This window comes from Panthera tigris, chromosome D2 (assembly GCF_018350195.1).
Source record: "Panthera tigris isolate Pti1 chromosome D2, P.tigris_Pti1_mat1.1, whole genome shotgun sequence".
In the NCBI taxonomy this organism is placed as follows: domain Eukaryota; kingdom Metazoa; phylum Chordata; class Mammalia; order Carnivora; family Felidae; genus Panthera; species Panthera tigris.
The window spans coordinates 35,095,327-35,112,552 of record NC_056670.1 but is presented as its reverse complement, the minus strand read 5'-3'; positions in this window follow the sequence as shown (position 1 = coordinate 35,112,552).

Below are 17,226 nucleotides of genomic sequence, written 5' to 3'. Positions count from 1 at the left end.
TCAAGCTTCCCAGTGTCACCCCAGCCAGAAAGATGGGTATCCCAGGTGTACCTGCACCAGACTTTTAATTCCTCCAAAGCACAGGTGGGCTGAAGCCTTGAGATACTGCAGCTAAAAGCAGAGGCATTCATGGGCACACAGAGGTTCTACAGCCCTATCAAGTGTCTGTGGGTTTTCTTGGGGAAGAAAACACAGAAGGATCACTGACCTTTATACATAACCTCACTGGCACAGACTCTCACAAACACAAAAACACATAACTATATGTGTAACTGCATACACACAAGACACACCAATGCTGGATTCATGGATCCCATCTCATTGCTATAGTCGGACCTCTGAACCCCAATCTGGGACACACCCAGGTCTCCCATCTACTGCAATAGCTACCAGTGGCCAGTAGAGAATGCAGAAATTTTAGACCGTCAGTACCTACTTAGAACGCAGAGGGTTTATAGCTTATGCTAAGGTACTAGAAATTCATTCGTTCAATTCATTTATTCAAAAAATATATATTGGGGAGGGGGGAACCTGGGTGACTCAGTTGGTTAAGCGTCTGACTCTTGATTTCAGCTCAGGTTATGATCTCACAGTTTGAGAGTCTGAGTCCCGCGTTGGGCTATACGCTGACAATGCAAAGCCTGATTGGGATTCTCTCTCTCTCTCTCTCTCTCTCTCTCTCTCTCTCTGCCCCTCCCACACTCTCTCTATAAATAAATGAATGAAAGAATAAATAAATAATATTTTTGAAATAAAATAAGATGCTTCGTCTCTTTTAAAAAAATATGTATTGAGGGGCACGTGGGTGGCTCAGTTGGTTGGGTGTCCAACTTCGGCTCAGGCCGTGATCACTCGGATCATGGGTTCGAGCCCTGAGTCGGGCTCTGGGCTGTCAGCACAGAGCCTGGAGCCTGCTTCGGATTCTGTGTCTCCCTCTCTCTCTGCCCTTCCCCCACTCATACTCTGTGTATGTGTATGTGTGTGTGTGTGTGTGTGTGTGTGTGTCAAAAATAAACATTAAAAAAACTTTTTTTAATTTCTTAAATATATAGTGAGTGCCTACTGTATACTTGACACTAACCTAAACTCTGGGGACAGAGCCATAAAGAAAACAAAGTTCTACCCTTGTGAAGCTTACTTTCAGTAGGGGGAGAGATAATAAGCAAGTAAATACCAATTATGCCAGCAGGTGATCAGTGCTATGGAAAACAATAGAGCATAGAAAGGGGAAAAGGAGTCCCAGGGGGCAGACAGGGTGATCAGGGAAAGCCCCACTAAGTAAGTGATATTTCAGCCAAGACCTGCAGGAAGCAAGGAAAAGCCAGGTGCACATCTAGGGGGGAAATATTCCAGGCAGCCAGAACAGCAAGTGCAAAGGCCCTGAGGAAAGAAAGTGCCTGGCAGGCTTAGGAAAAAGCAAGGATATCAGTGTGGCTAAAGTGGAGAGAGGAGTGAATAAGAAGAAGAGCAATGCAAGTGGAATCAGGAGGCAGGGGCAAGGGGAGGGGAAGCACATCATCTAGGGCATGAGAGACTGAGACTAAGACTGGGGCTTGTACTCCAAGTGACTTGGGGAGCCTTGAACAAGGGACCCACATTTTGTAAAAACTGCTCTGGCTGCTGTGCTAAGAAGAATGGACCGTGGAGGGGCGCCTGGGTGGCTCAGTCGGTTGAGCGCCGACTTCGGCTCAGGTCACGATCTCGCGGTCCGTGAGTTCGAGCCCCACATCAGGCCCCTGTGCTGACAGCTCAGAGCCCGGAGCCTGTTTCAGATTCTGTGTCTCCCTCTCTCTGACCCTCCCCCGTTCATGCTCTGTCTCTCTCTGTCTCAAAAATAAAAAAAATAAACGTTAAAAAAAAAAAAAAAAAAAAAAAAAAGAATGGACCGTGGAGAAGGAATGGCAGAAGCAGGGAAAGCAGACAACAGACTACTATAGGACTCCTGGAGATGGTGAACAGTGCCTAGATATATTTTGAAGATGATATCAACAGATTTTTCTGATAGATTGGACATGGAGAGCATGAGAAACACAGGAGACAAGAGTAACTCCAAGGTTTTGACCTGAGCAACTGGAAGGATAAAGCTGTCACACTGAAATGGATGAGCAAGTTAGGGGATGTGGGGATCAAGGGATCACTTTTGGACCTAAGAAGTTTGAGATGACTTTGAGACCATGCAAGTGGAGAGGTCAAGGAGGCAGTCAATATATGAATGTAGAGTTAAGGAAGCAGATATAGATAGAGTTAGAAATTTGGAACTCCTCAGTTTTTAGATGGCATTTAAAGCCATGAGACAGGATGAAAAAGATGTGAAGACTGGGTCCTAGAGCACTGACAGCGAGAGGTCAAGGAGAAGGGGAGGAACCACAGAGACTGAGAATGAGCAGCTGCAAAGGTAAGGAAGAACCAAAAGCAAGTCAGACTCTGGAAGCCAAGAAAAAAATTGATAAAGATGGGGTTCCAACATAATAATGACAATTGAGCCAAGGACCATCAGGGAACGTTGAAAGCATTGGGTAAAGAGGAATTCACAGATTACCTATAAATTACAAAGGGGAAACTGTACCTTTGCAGTAGAGAGATCTGGTGGTCACAACTCTACCAAGGAGCCCAAACTTAGTATCTCCAAGAGTGAGACAATCTGACAATATGGGCCTCTGAGGTGTATGGGCCTCTGAAGTATACACTACTTACATGCTATTCTTGCCAAAATGTTTACCCAGAATCTACTCAGGAGGAAACAGACAAATCCAGAAAGTGAAACATTCTTCAACACTGAGCTAGACCCACCAAAATGTCAATGTCATGGGGGGTGGGGGTGGGGAACAGGGAGGAGCGTTCTAGATAAAAATGGACTAAAGAAACATGACAACCAAGAGCAATACATGATCTTTCATTGGATATTGAAACTAGGAAAAAGAAAAACATCTAAAAAAACATTTTAGGGAGAGTCAGGAATGTTTACATTTGAACCATTTGATGTTACTGATGATATTACATTACTTTTCTTAGGTGTGCTAATTGTTCTGTGGTTTCATAAGAGAATGTTCTTTTCTTTAGAAGATGCAAGCTGAAGAAATTAGGGGTAAACAAGTTGTCTACAGCCTACAAATGGTTCAGAAAAAAATGTGTGTGTGTGAGGGAGAGACAGACAGAGAGCATGCCAATGTGGCAACCTGTTATCGGCTGATGAATCCAGGTGAAAGGAAATGGGCATTATCTTGTTCTTTAAATTTTTTTTCTTAAGTTTGAAAAATGTTATAAATAAAATGTTAAGGAATAAAAGGAATAAAGAGTGATCAATGTGTCCAGTACTACTTAAGATCAAGTAAATAAAGGACAAAGCATTAACCACTGGATTTAACAGCAGGGGAGTCATTGGCAACACTGAAGACAGGAAGAGAGCAAAAGAGACAGGGTGGAGGGCAGAAGGGACCTAAAGACCTATATAGGCCTCGCTTTGAGCACAATGGGAATAAAGTGGTTACATTTGTTTTGTAGGGCAGTCAGCAGGACAGTTGTAGGAAAACAGATTTGGAGAAGAGAGTAGGGTCAGGAAAATGTCCTCACAGGCTGTGAAAGTACACCCAACCCTTCCCCCGCCCATGAAGGGTGGAAAGGGCCTGAAAGGAGAGACTGCAAAGAGCTACCATTCACCAAAATACCACATTGTGGGGGTGGGGGGCTTGATGCAATTAAAAAGTCCATATGCACTGTGTGCTCCTATAGAGGAAGCAGCTGATAAGATATTCTAGGACCAACAGCAGCATGTGACAATGTAAGTGCGGCACCGTTGAAGACCTGCTGAGTCATTCTCTCACTGCACTCAGTGCATCTGACATCTGAGCCAAATTCAGTGTGCTAGAAGCCATGACTTTGGGTGTGACAGTGACCTGGCGACACCTTCGTTCATAAAGTCTCCTCATCCTGGGAATCCCTCTCCCCATAGCTCCTTCCAAATCCTGGTCACCCTTGTTGACAAACTTTCTCCAATGCACCAGCCCTCAGTGCCTGCTCCAGAGTCTGAAAGATCATAGTAAAGCCTCTTGCAGGTGCCTGGCATTGACTCCTGCTATATGGTGTTGCTATGTACATTTTTATCTGTCCTAACTATGAGTTCAACTCCTTGAATATACAGAACCCAGTTTATATCTCAAAATATTCTCAGCTTTGCCCAGAATAAGTGATCTAGAAACTGAAGAAGAGAGGGAGAAAGGGCGGAAGAAGATGAAGGCCATAGTTTAACACTCCCCCAAGCTCACCATGCTGACTCCAAACCATGGGATCACTTCTCACTTCTAATGGGTTGGAGTGGAGTTACTTAGAGACCCCTGCTGTCAAGCCCCCCAATTTCTGAGTTTAGAACCCCTGGTAAGAAGCCTCCCTGAAACAGCCCACAGTGCTCTCTCCTGAAGCTGTTTGCAGTAAGTGACTCACCCAATTAAGAGCATCTACATAACAAAGCCTCACCGGGCTGCAGAGGTCACAGAGACTGTGAAGTGTGTCTTTAGTGTGTGCAGCAGAGAAGGTTCACTAATTACCAGTCATTTCCACCCCTCAAGAGCCTGTCAGCCTTTGAGATGCAGAGGATAAAAGAATCCCCAAATTCCCACCCCACACCAATCATTTCTCCCACCCCAACCCTCCCCTGCATTTCAAACCTGTGACTAATAAGTGCCAGGAATGGGCCTCTGCCCACCTGGCTCAGAGGAGGGAGAGAAAACTAGTTGCTTTGATTGGGAGCACATTTCAGTAAAAGGGAACTGGGAGGAGCATGAAAACAAGGAGAGTTCTGGAGGCACTGCATCATTGTCTCCATTAAACAAGCAAGCAAACAAAAGTTGTATTGTCTTTTCCCTGTTTATAAAGGCAACAAATGTTTGCAGTAGAAACTACAGGTGAACAAGAAGAAAGTTACCATCACCCACGATCCCATTCCCTAAGATAGTGGTCGATTACACAGACATTCTGGCAGCCTGCATTCTAGGTGATGTGCATTAACTGTGGGTGTGTGCATGTCCTTACTCTTTCATAACCAGATTTTTTCATTTAATGATGTATCTCCAACATCTCTCCCCATGGACACATGGAAAGATTGCTAGAGCTGGCAGGGATGCTGAAAGGGGCTAGAAGAGAAGGTGAATTTGGGAATTCGAGCGTACGAGGGAGGCATTGCCAGAATTTCTGAAAGCTGAAGGAGGCTATTGTGAGGCAGGAAAGAGCACTAACCTTTGGAATTTGGGCAAGTGACTTCCTCTCGATTAGCCTCAGTTTCCTCATCTGCAATATGGGAATAACACTACATGCCTTATGGGATTGTTGTCAGGATTAAAAGAAATCATGGATTTCTTTGGCATTGGACGTTTTATTACTCATTTTAATAAGTGTTCATTCATGCCTACTTTAACTTAGCCCTCTGCTAGTCTGAGTTAGGCATATAAAGAAGGCATCTGGTTAGGCCCAAAGGATCTTAAAATCTACTTGAGAACTTGAACACACACAGACACACACAAAGTTCAACAATATAAATTTAAATAGCTAATGAAAGATATCATCAATTAGTAGATAATTAAGTGTCAGATGAATGGCACCAAGAGCACTGCAAGGATTCAGAGGTAAGAAAGAACACAGGGGGATAATCATCATCATCTCTTTGAGCACTTTCTATGTGCCAGGCACATGCATTGTCTCATTTAATTTACCCACTGACCTAAGAGGTAGGTATCATTATTGCATCCACTTTGCACAGGAGGAAACTCAAACCTTGCCCCAAGCCGCACATCTAGGAAATGCGGCAGTACTGTTCTTTGGAACCAAGCACTTGGATCCCAGAGCCCACCACATGCTAAAGTGCTATGATCTGTTCAAATGAAGGTAAGCCCTGGGCTCAGCTGAGCCCTGAGCTGAATGGTAGAAGAGGGAGAATGTGGTCCCTCCAGCTTTTGTAGTTGGAAGCAGGCCCAGCGTTACAACAAACAGGAAGGGGACTCAGATGACAGGCAAAAAAAGGTAAACAAGCAAACAAACAAACATAACATATCCACTATGCAATAGTTTAGAGTGACACTGAAGGTTAAAAGATACGACCAGATTTAACTCCAAGTGACTCTTGGCTATTCTAAAATACAATCCTTCCGGGCACCTGGGTGGCTCAGTCAGTTAAGCATCCAACTTCAGCTCAGGTCATGATCTCACAGTTCGTGGGTTTGAGCCCCACATTGGGTTCTGTGCCGACAGCTCAGAGCCTGGAGCCTGCTTCAGATTCTGTGTCTCCCCCTCTCTCTGCCCCTTCCCTGCTCATGATGCTCTCTCTCTCTCTCTCTCTCAAAAATAAATAAAATAAACATTAAAAAAATGTTTAAAAAAGAGAAAGAGGGGAAGGGGAAGTGTAAAAATATCTGCATCGTCTCCTTTGATCAGGAAAACAAAAGTGTTTCCCAAGGTTTTCCCTCCTGGTTTGCCACCTCCATACTTCTACTCGTGTCTCATTTGCAAAACTGGGTCATATGGCCTTCCCCAGCTACAAGAATTGGAAGAGATGAAACTAGGATTGTCATGACTGGTCTACACCAATCACAAAACACTGCTTGGGCCCGGAACACTGTTACAACGGTAAGCTTAGGAAAAAAAGGAGGAAGGTGGATATTGAACTGCATATCTAAATTCCAGTATCAGATTTGGGCATTGCAGGATTGGAAGTTGGATGCACAGCATAGGGGACAAGGGATTCCATGGAAAGGTAACACAAGGAGTGGGAAAACACAGGGCATGTGGCAAGAACAAAGAAATTAGATTTGACTGGGGTATAGGCAGCTGCACTTTTGTAATTTATCCCATGGAAATAAAATCACTGACTGCAAGGATATAGACTCAAGAAATTTTGTTAGTGGAAAATAAAACTGATAACCTTTATGACCATCAACAGGGGAATGGTTGAATAAGCGGATATCTTCATTCTACAGAATGCTATGGAGCTAAAAATAAATAAATTACCTTTATATCTATAGACCCATTTGTTAGCAAGAAAGAACGAGCAACAGATAACTCTCATATATTCACTGTTTGTATAAACAAGCAATAACATAATAACCTCACACCTGGGTAGCTCAGCTGGTTGAGTGTCTAAGTTTGGCTCAGGTCTTGATCTCACAGTTCATGAATTCGAGCCCAACATTGGGCTCTGTGCTGACAGCTCAGAGCCTGGAGCCTGCTTTGGATTCTGCCCCTCCCCTGCTCACACTCTGTCTCTCAAGATTGAATAAACGTTAAAAAAATTTTTTTAAACCCATAATAGTCCCATATATATGAGCATAGTTTATATGAGCATGGTGGGTGTGGAGAAAGGGACAGAAGTTAGATTTCAGCTGTTAACACTGGATATCTCAGGAGACTGGGTGGGAAATAGAGAGGAGATGGAGAGATCATAAAGTTTGTCTTTAAATATCTCTGAGTGCTTTGCTGGTTGGTGAACATGTTTTTTTTATAATTTTGGGACGTAACTTAAAACTCCTTTTGAAAGGAGTTTAGAACTACATTATCAAGAGTCAAGTGTTTCATGTAGACAATGGGGAGCCATTGAAGATTTGGGGGCAAGGGAATGATGTGATCAAGAAAATTAACCTAGCAAGAGTACATATAATGGATTAGAGGCAAGAGAGGCTGAGATGAACAGTTAGAAGGTTCTGGTAGCAGTAGTTCAGTCAGGACCTAATAAAGTACTGAACTGTGATAGCAATAATATGTGAAGTGAGAAAGAGAAAAGGGAGACCTGACTACAGCCTTGAGACACATATGTCTGAATGATGGGAGGAGTGGTCATGGGTGGGTGGGCAGTGTTTTCCATTTACGTGTATCAGCTAACACATCTTGCACTCTGAAAATCTGAATAAATGGCTGGAAAAACATAGGTATTTCTCTTTTCCAATCTCCTCGAGCATTGACTTATCTGATATTTACCATATATATGTTCAAAATAATTTTTTCATGAGATTTTATCCTCCTTATTAAATTGAAAACATCTGAGACTATGGAGAATACTTATTGGTGGCCCCCCCCCAAGGTGCAGTGAGCCCCAAAAGTGATTGTTCATCCATTCAGCACAGTTGATGGTACATACAAACGCTCTTTTCTTCATTCATTCCTTGAAGGAATAGCCCCATCCCTGCCCCCTTGGAGTTACCATCCAGTGAAGGAGACAGCCTCTCAACAGGAAATCCCCGGTGTGGTAAGTGCTCTGAGAGAGGGTTATAGGAGCCCTAACTCAGTACCAAGTGGGAGGGTGCAGGGAAGTGGTGTGAAAGCTGAGACATGAAAAAGAGTAGTGAGCCAGGTGAAGAGAAGGACAGAGGTCATTCCAGATAGAAGGGAAAGCATTAGCAAAGTCCCGAGGGAGGGTGTAGCATGGCACATTTGAGTAACCAGCAGGCAATCGTTGATAGCAGGAACTCAGACTGAGAGCGGGAAGGAGACACAGAAAGGCAGAAAGGCAAGCTGAGGCAAGTCAAGCCTCAGAGACCCGGGGGCCACGGGCTCAACTTGATCCTAAGAACGATGAGAACCTGGGGCTTTTGAGCAGAAGAGAAACATGGAGTGATACGCTTTTTAAAAAGATCACTCTGGCTTTGGCAGGCACTACAGGGAAAAAAGGAAGGATGCTCACTGGTTTGGTTTCCCCATCAGGCTGGGAGCTGCTGGGGGCTGAGTTGAGCCCATCTCATTTATACTTTTCCCCCATCTCTGTGCAGGACCGTCTCAGCAAGGCCTCAGCTGCAGGTAGATGTGGTTAACCCACCCATGGACACTCCCTCCACAGGTAAGTAAAAGCCCAGCAAGATTTCCCCGGAGTGATGGATTGGGATACTGAGGATCTGAAGAAAAGAAGGGAAAAGAGTATAGATGAAATGGGAGCGAGGCAAGACCGATTTCTTCTCTCCGTACCTCAATTACTTTATCTGTGAAATGGGGTATTCGTGGTACTTACCTCAGAGACTTGCTGTGAGGACACTATTCATACACAGTTCTTAGTATCTGACACAAAGCGAACACTCAATAAGTGTTAACTTTTGTTCTTGTTAGTCCTGAAGGACACTACTGTCTTCCAGGGTAGGGCTGGTCGGATTCCAGAAAATGCTTGAGAGTCGCTGGGCCAGGAAAGTCTCAGGACTACCAAGAGACCAAAGTTTGACAAAATCTTACATGCGAGTTTGGGCCGAGGTTGTTAGTGTGCTTGTGTTCACGTGATTTAAAAAATCCTAACATAGAACATCCAGGTGAGGAAGAGGAGCCGCCACCGCCGTCCCACGAGTCCCAGGTTGTGCGCTAGGCCCTGGGCGGGGGCCTGAGATTCAGCAGCCCAGCCGGCGGGGGCGGAGCCTGACGGGCTGGGGGCGGGTCGGCGCAGGGGAGGGGCGGGGCTGGCGCCGCAGCCCTCGGCCCCGCCCCCAGCGGAAGTGCCGCCGGGCCCGCCCCTCCCTCCAGAGACCGGTTCCCCTAGCTGGTCACCCGGCCCGCTCTTCCCGGTGCAATTCGGCTCCTAGAGGGAGTTCGGCCAGAGTCCCAACGCCAGGTCCGAAGAAGAGGACCCGGGTCTGCGTATCTGGCTGTCTCGGGCAGTGCTCTCTGTCCCTCCCAGTCCCCCGTCCTCCTTTCCATTCCTCTGTTACCAGCGCGGCCGCAGGCGCCGCGGGGAACCGCACAGGTAAAGACTCGGCTACTGAGGACGCAGGTGTGGGTGCTTCCCTGAATGGACGGGCCAGGGAGAGGCTGATGGCACGTCCCCAGCTTTTTTCCAAAGCGATTGTATTGATAATGGGGCTCCGGGTGGGCAGACGCGGACCCCAGGAGCGCTACATTGCACTGGGGAAGCAGAGGGGGCGGGACTGAAGCCCCCAGACCTTGAGAGCCAGCTCGTTTGTGTCCCCGCGTCTTGCGCAGGCTCTGTTGTGCCTGGAAGGTGGTGAGCTGGTTGGGTCCGGGCTGCAGCTCCGGACGGTTATCCCCCCCCGCCCCCCCACTCCCTGCGGCGACTGGGGTCTGACAGTCGCTCCTCCCGGGAGCACACAATGTGAGGTTTGCAGAATGAAAATCAATAAAATCAATGCAAATGCAAAGAACACGAAACGTGTTTGGTTGTTACTATTTGCGTTTGTGAAATTCTTTTATTAATTTTTTTAAATTTTCTTCGTGGAAAAAGTGTCTTTGGCTCGGATCCGGGCCTCGGAAAAGGAAGCAAAATGCCCCGGGTCTCCCCGCAGGGGGGCGGGGGCCTGTCCTCCGTCCCGGGCCGCGCAAACTTCCCGGAGAGGCAGTGCTGGGTCCAGCTGCGGGAGGGGAGCCCCCGGTGCGTTCGGCCTCCGGATACAGCTTTCCCCCCCCCCCCCCCCCGCGCCTCATTGTCCGCACTTTAGGGAGAGCCCCCACCCCTCCATAGCATTTTCCCGGTTCACCACCCCCACGCCAAGGGGGCCGTGCCTCCTCCCCTCCCCCCCCCCCAGCTCTCCCCGGCGCTTTAAATAATGATATTTGCATGCAGGGAGCGATTCATAAATATGTCAGGGACGGTGAAATATAGGCAACATTTCAAACTTTCTATTTAAAAAACATGAATTATGGCCGCGGAAAATGTGTTCCCATTTAAAGGCGATACGAAGTATTTGGTGTCTCGTCCCCGGGCCCATCCATCACGCAGACAATAAAGAGAGTTTTTCGCCCTGACACCCGCGATTTATGGGCGCCCTTCTCTGCCCTCATCACTCACCCGCCGCGGCCGGCCCGGCGACAGGCCCAGCGGAGAGAACTGCAGCCGCCCCCCACCCCCGCGCCGGCCCGCGCGCGCACTTTGCGCCCTCGCCAGCACCCCAAGACCTCCCCTCCCAGGGGGAAGAGCCTGCTCCAGGGAGGTGGGAAATCGGCAGTGAAGGTCTAGGCAGCCGACCGAGAGCTGAATCCAAACTCGTCCTCTCCCCTCAGTGCAAGCCTCTTTTAGGGGCTGGGGCTGAGCGGGCAGAGGAGCGGCCTTGCGGGCTAGCTCAGCGTCCGGGCCTCGCCCGCCAACCGCGGCGCGGCGCTTTAAGTTTCCAGCGCAGGCTGCGGGAGGTTATTTACGTGCGGGTACGAGGTGAGGGGAGGGGACTGGGCTGGGGGCTTCCAAAGCCGATCTCTGGGCATTCCGCCCCGGGGAAGGTGAGCTGCTTTCAAGCTTCCTTGAGGCTTACTGGGCGGATGCTTCGGGGCAAAGCTGTTTCTGCAACTTTTACAAAGCTTCCTTCTCCCTGGTGCGATCCCCACAAACACATCCTGGGCGTCTGCGACACCTTGGAAACTATTCTTACCGACCGAGGCGAGGAGTTGGCGAGAAATAGGAAGGGGAGGTGCCTTCCCTAGCCGTTCGCCTCGGGCCAGGCTCGGCCGCCCCAAGCCTTCTTAGCCCACCGCCCACACCTTGCGCGCGCACATACCAGCGCGCAGTCCTCCCTAAGTGACCACCGAATCATAGTGTCAAACTTGCGTCGAAGAAAGTTCGGGCATCATTTGCCGAGGAATTTGCTTTCAGTTTTCGCCGCGGGCGGACTCGGCCCAGCGAGGGCCGAAGCATCACCAGGGGTGGGGGCTGCCTGGCACTGCCGGGAAGTGAGGGGCAGCTCCCGGGCTGAGAGCGTTGATAGTCCAGCGCGGCCGCGTGATCACCAGGAGCCACCCCGAGTCCCGTGCTGGGCCGATGCATCTGCGTACACTCGAACCGGGAGCCGTTTCCTGCCGGATGCCTGAGAGCTGAATTTATTCGGATGCAGGCAGCGCAAACCGCAGAGAAATCCCGTCGATTCTAAAAATGACAAGGTTGAATTTATTAGATCAAGATTCATGTGTAAGTGCAGGGAGATGAATATTATACAAACAGCACCAGGTCCAGTGTGAACGGAAGATCGCTTCCGGTTTCAAGGCATGTAACCTAACATTTGAATATTTAGACCTATAGAGGGATATAAAATATTATTAAATTCTTGGTGTGTACACACACAGGTTGAAAAAATTCTAGAGCAAGTGTTTTTTTACAGCTCCTGCTTGAGTGTAATTTGGACTCAAGATAGCCTTATGTCCAAATAACCACCCAGTGAATGTTTCCTATAGCCAGAGTGAGTTCCGCTACGTTGAGGGGTGCAGTATGTGTACCTCTTTAAATATCTGCGTCGTGGCAGAGGTGAAATAAATACATTTAAGAAGAGCGGGCACATAGATAGTTGAATAACTGCATCGCTACAATATTTCCGGATATGGAAATAATTATTACTCCAGGTTGGCTGTGGAAGGTGTGCACAACTTAGGGGGGCTTTCGGGAACCCGAGGTGGGAGCCACAGGTCCTGAAATGCTGGGCACCGAGCACGCTGAGGTGGGCCCCATGCGATACCCTCAACCTCGGACCCTGGCGTGATTGTTGGAAGAGGCTCGGCCCGAACGGCCAACATTGTCTTGCCTCGGGGGTTCTCCCGGATACACGCTGGGAGACAGAGACATCACCAGGCGCTGAACCTGGCATTTAAGATAGGAGGACCTGGGGTCCAGCCGGCAGACATTTCCCCCTTAGCCACTTCAACGACCCCTCAATCCTGGCTCCACCGTGCTTAGGCAGTGACCATTTGGGCCTATCGATTTGGAGCAAGAGTGCGTAAAAGGGCGGGTCGCGCTTGGTTCCGAGTCGTACCAAAGCTCAAAGCTGGAGGACACCGGAGAAGGCCACGATTTCGCGTCCGTGCGGAATCCGGGCCCCACCCGGCCTGGGGAGAACCAGTTTGCAGCCTAGAAGTGATTGTCTGGCTGCATTTACTTATTAAGTGTTAGGGATCCCCTCACAAACTCGGTGCTGAGGCCCAGACGCCCCGAGGGTCTCCTCCGTATATTTGCAAAGCCCAGGAACGCCAGGAGCGAGATCGGCGACGTCGCAGCTGTGAAATTCCAAGGCCAAATACTAATTCCAGAATTGGGCGCTTGCAACCGTCCAACCATCACACTACCCTAGTCTTTTTTTCTCACCCCTTCAAACGCACCCAACCCTGGCACAGGAGCAGAGCTGAGAGCCCCTGCTTGGGGAGAAATTAGGCAGGACTCTGCCAGGAGTTCCTAGGAATTGCACACACTCCTGAGGCAGCCCTGCCGCAGAGAAATAACCCGGGCGCTGAGAATGCCCTGCTTTAGAGAGTGTGACTGCGCCGAAGTGGTATATACGGTATACCGAGAGGAGGGAGAGAGGATAAGAAATATTCCCTGTCAGGTAGGAAAAGGAGGAAAGGAAGAAGGGAGAAAAGAATGAAAAGGTAGGGAGTCTAGAAAGAAGCGTGTGAGGAAACAAAAAAAGAGAAGAATAGAGGAGAAAAAGCCAGGAGAGGCGAGCCGAAAAGAGTGCAGGCCTTGGCCAGGCCCCGGGACCAGACCAGACCATGGCTCCCGCAGGCCCGGTGCCACCGCGGGCCCGAGAAGAGATGAGGGCCTCGCGAGACGGTCCCCCACCAACCCTGCGAATATGGGCCCCGCTTCCAGTCCGGAGGGACGGGCCGGGGTCCAGCGGCCTCCGTCCGCTCCATCTTTTCCCCCCTCCTGGGGGACCACAAGGCGGGGCAGGACAAGGGTGGGGAGGCCCCCAGGGGCGCGCGCCAGTCCCGGACTGTTTGGGCGCTCTGGGCCAGGCTTTCCAGCTCGCCGGGCCTGACCTGTCAGGCGGATTATCTTCGAGGGAGATTAATAGGGGAGGCGGGCTGCAATAATAATCGTTTTGTTTGATGTGACAACTCTGATAGGCGTTGATTTACTTACAAACTGATAGGCTTTTAATTGAGCGCCTCCGCCGAGCCCGAGATGAAAGGGAAGCGGCGGTGAAAGGCGGCCCGCCTGCCCTCCGGCCTCAATACTGATTAGCCATCTCGACAGTGAATAGTTCAAGGCATTTTCAAACTTTTTTTCCTCAGCTCTCTCGCCTTCCTTCTCCTCCCACCCCCTCCTCAAATATCTGCCATGCCCATTCCTTTTTCAGAGAAAACAAATCATTTACACTGTGTGCAAATAAAATCCACAGGACATCCACGCCAACCGCCGCTGGGGTTGGAGGCTTTAGGCCTAGCGCAGTGTAATTAATAACTCCCCCACCCCCAAGGCCTGCAAGACCTTCAGGGATTTGGCCTCCCGGGCGAGATGCGCAGGCTCTGATGCTGGCGCCTCCCGAAAGCCCCGGACGCGCAGGCCCCCAGGCGCCCCCGTGCGCTCGGACCTTCAGAGTTGGGTTTGCGAAGAGCGAACGCACGCGGACCACGACCCGCGCGCGCGCGCGGCTCGGCGCAGGCCTGCGATCCTGTGCGGTCATACCGCGGCACGCCCATTCTGGGGCACGCGGGGCCCACTCTCTGGTTCCCCCAGGCTTTAGGTGCTGGGTTTACCGCCCCTGAATCGCCCAGGGCAAAGAAAAAGCTGCTGGAATTCCAGGAGAGGGACAGAACTGAGTCTAGAAGACTGCGGGCGGGGGAGGGGGGGGGCAGAGAGGACGCCCGCGGTCACCTCCAGTTCTGGCCGCCGCCCCCAGCATTCAGTCTCTGGGCCTCAAGAGGAGCCTGCAACAACGCGCGGCCCACGGCGGGGCTAGCGGAGCTGGGAGCTCTACAGTTGATCCGGGCCGACACCTCGACAGCAGAGCACTCACTGATGCCGACACTAACACACCCGCTGGATACAAGCGGCCTCCCCCACGCGCTGCCCTGTAGAGACAGCTTAGGACTGTCCCGCCCTCAGAAATGGGCACCTGGGACTCGCTCCCCAAAGAGGACTCAGACAACCTTCACAGCCTCTCGTGTGGCCTCGCCACCATCTTACGGACTCACCTTCCTCACTTGTCGCACAGGCAGACACTCCAAATCTCCTTGAACGCAGGTGTGTTCTTACACCTACCCACACGCGCACACACACACACACCGACAAACAGCAGCCCCAAAAACACATTGCCTCACTTGGCTCTTCTCCAAATTGTCTTTAGTCAAGTGACAATCCCATGAAGTTTACCAACCTAAAGAATCGAGGGATAAGATTAAAACGCAGAAAAAGAATGCCTATGAGAGAATTCTAAAACTCACCCCAGAAAGTTCTCGGTACCTGTGTGGAGTGGGAGAGAAACAAAAAAAGGGAGAGAGGGGAATAGGGCGGTTAGAGAGGAGAGGGCGAGCCTGCGGAGGGCAGGTCCCAGAACCGACCCCCGCCGTTTGGGGCTCAGTGCCGGTGGAAACCGGGTCGCTAGACCCGGCCCCTGCCCCCCGCGCGGGTACAGACTGGCTCCTGGCTCCCAGCGCTCCCTGCCCCACCATTTATCAAAGGACTTGACAACAAAAGAAGAGCCGGGCGGAAAAGTGGGGGAGGGGAGATTCAAAGTCGTCCAAGTCCTTCCGAGGAAGGGGATGTATCCTCCTCTCGCCTCCTTCCAGTTTCTGCGAGTTTCTGGAAGCGACCCCCGAACTCGCTCCGGACGCTACCAAAGCCCTGACAACTCACACGCGGCACAGACGTACGTACACACTTGTGCACCCAGCTCCAGGTACACAGAGGCACGCACAGCGCCTCCTCTCTTCCTTCCAAACCGCCTGAGTGACGGTGCAAATCGAGGGGAACGCGGCAGTCCCGCTCCGCTTCCCTGGAAGACCCAAGTTCCTACAAGCAACCGACCCCTCCCTCTCTCGTTCTTTCCCTCTGCTTTCCCAACGCAGGTCAGTCCCAGCTCGGCGTTCCTATAAATTCGAGCGAGTAGCCAGCCCAGAGGAATCCCGGCTACCAAACCTGCGGGGATACCGCAGGGTGGGAGAGGATTGGGGAGAGGGCCTGAGTCAGTTTGAGACGTATCTCCACCGGACACCCACGGCCAGGCCTCCTCGAAGCCTCTCAGCCCCAGCTACGATCCGAAGGGAAGTCAAAGAATTAAGACCGGGAGGAGGTACCCCACCATTGACCTCCAGGACTCAAAGTTACATTGGTGGTGTGGCTCTTAGAAATAAGTCTGAGTTTCGGGTCGGGGCACTACGAAGGGCGGACTCCGCGGCAGGCTGGCAGCCTGACATCCTCACGCTCCCGAGGGACTATCCGGGGGACAAAAATATCTCCCATCTTAGACGCCGCCGCCCGTCTCGGGTACCCGGGGCAGCTCCTCCCTCCGCGGCCCCAACAGACTGAAGTCCCAGAGGTAGAAAGGTGTATCTTTCTTCCACGCCGAGGGGGGCAAAGCGCACACCCCAGGCCTGTGCAACCCTCTCAGCGCCCTGGGCGCACCTGCGCACTTTACCCTCACTATTCATTTTCCTGACACAGAGAGCCTCTTTTCCTCTCCTTCGTTCTTTTTCTTAGAGCCACCCCCACCCCATCCCAGGAGGCTGCTCCTCTTTCCCCCTCCGCAGGTTCCCCCTTGGTCTCTTCCTTACTCTCTCTCCATCTCTCTCTCCCTCTCCCTTTTTCCCCTTCAAGTCGCACCCGCCTTGTAATCAGCAACAAAAGCTGACATAAATCACAGGCGGATTGACAAGAGCTGACAAATAACTGATTGATTGCGGTCGAGGAACATTGACAATTGATGGAGGGGTGGAGATGCCCAAAGAACTGAGGAGAGGGGGAGAGAGAAGAGAGGGTAGCAGGGGAGAGTAAGAATGGGGAGGGGGGGACGGAGTGTGAAACAGAGGAAACATGTGACCCCCGCTCCTGCCCCAATCTGCGCGTCCCCGGGCGTCACGTGGCCGGGAAGGGCTGGGAGCCCAGCGCACAGCCCGGAGACGAGCCGCCGCCGCCTCCGCTGCCCACCTAGCTTCTGGTTTCTCTGCTGCCGAATCTTGAGAAATCAAAGCGGGCGGGCGGACTTCCTCCGTCACCCGCTCTCCACCTTTCCTTACCCCGGTGGCCGCGTCGCGAGAGATTTCAGTTACTGAACGAGACAGAATATTTGGTGTGTGGGGCCCCTGTGCGCCCCTGGAGTTGACAGTCCAGCTGTTGTCCAGACTCCCGCCGTTGCTCCTTCTGGACACCCCCCTCAATCTTTTCCTCTTACGCACCCTCCTGCAAAAAAAGGTTTCAGTTTATTTTCGAGCCAGGAAAAGGAAGGACGACGAGGTAGAAAAAAGAGGGAGGCGGCAGATAGCAAACGCAGAATAAATGTCCAGGTCGTCCTCGGAGCGAAATCGAGGGAGGGGACACGCGGGAGGGGGGCGGTGAAGAAGGAG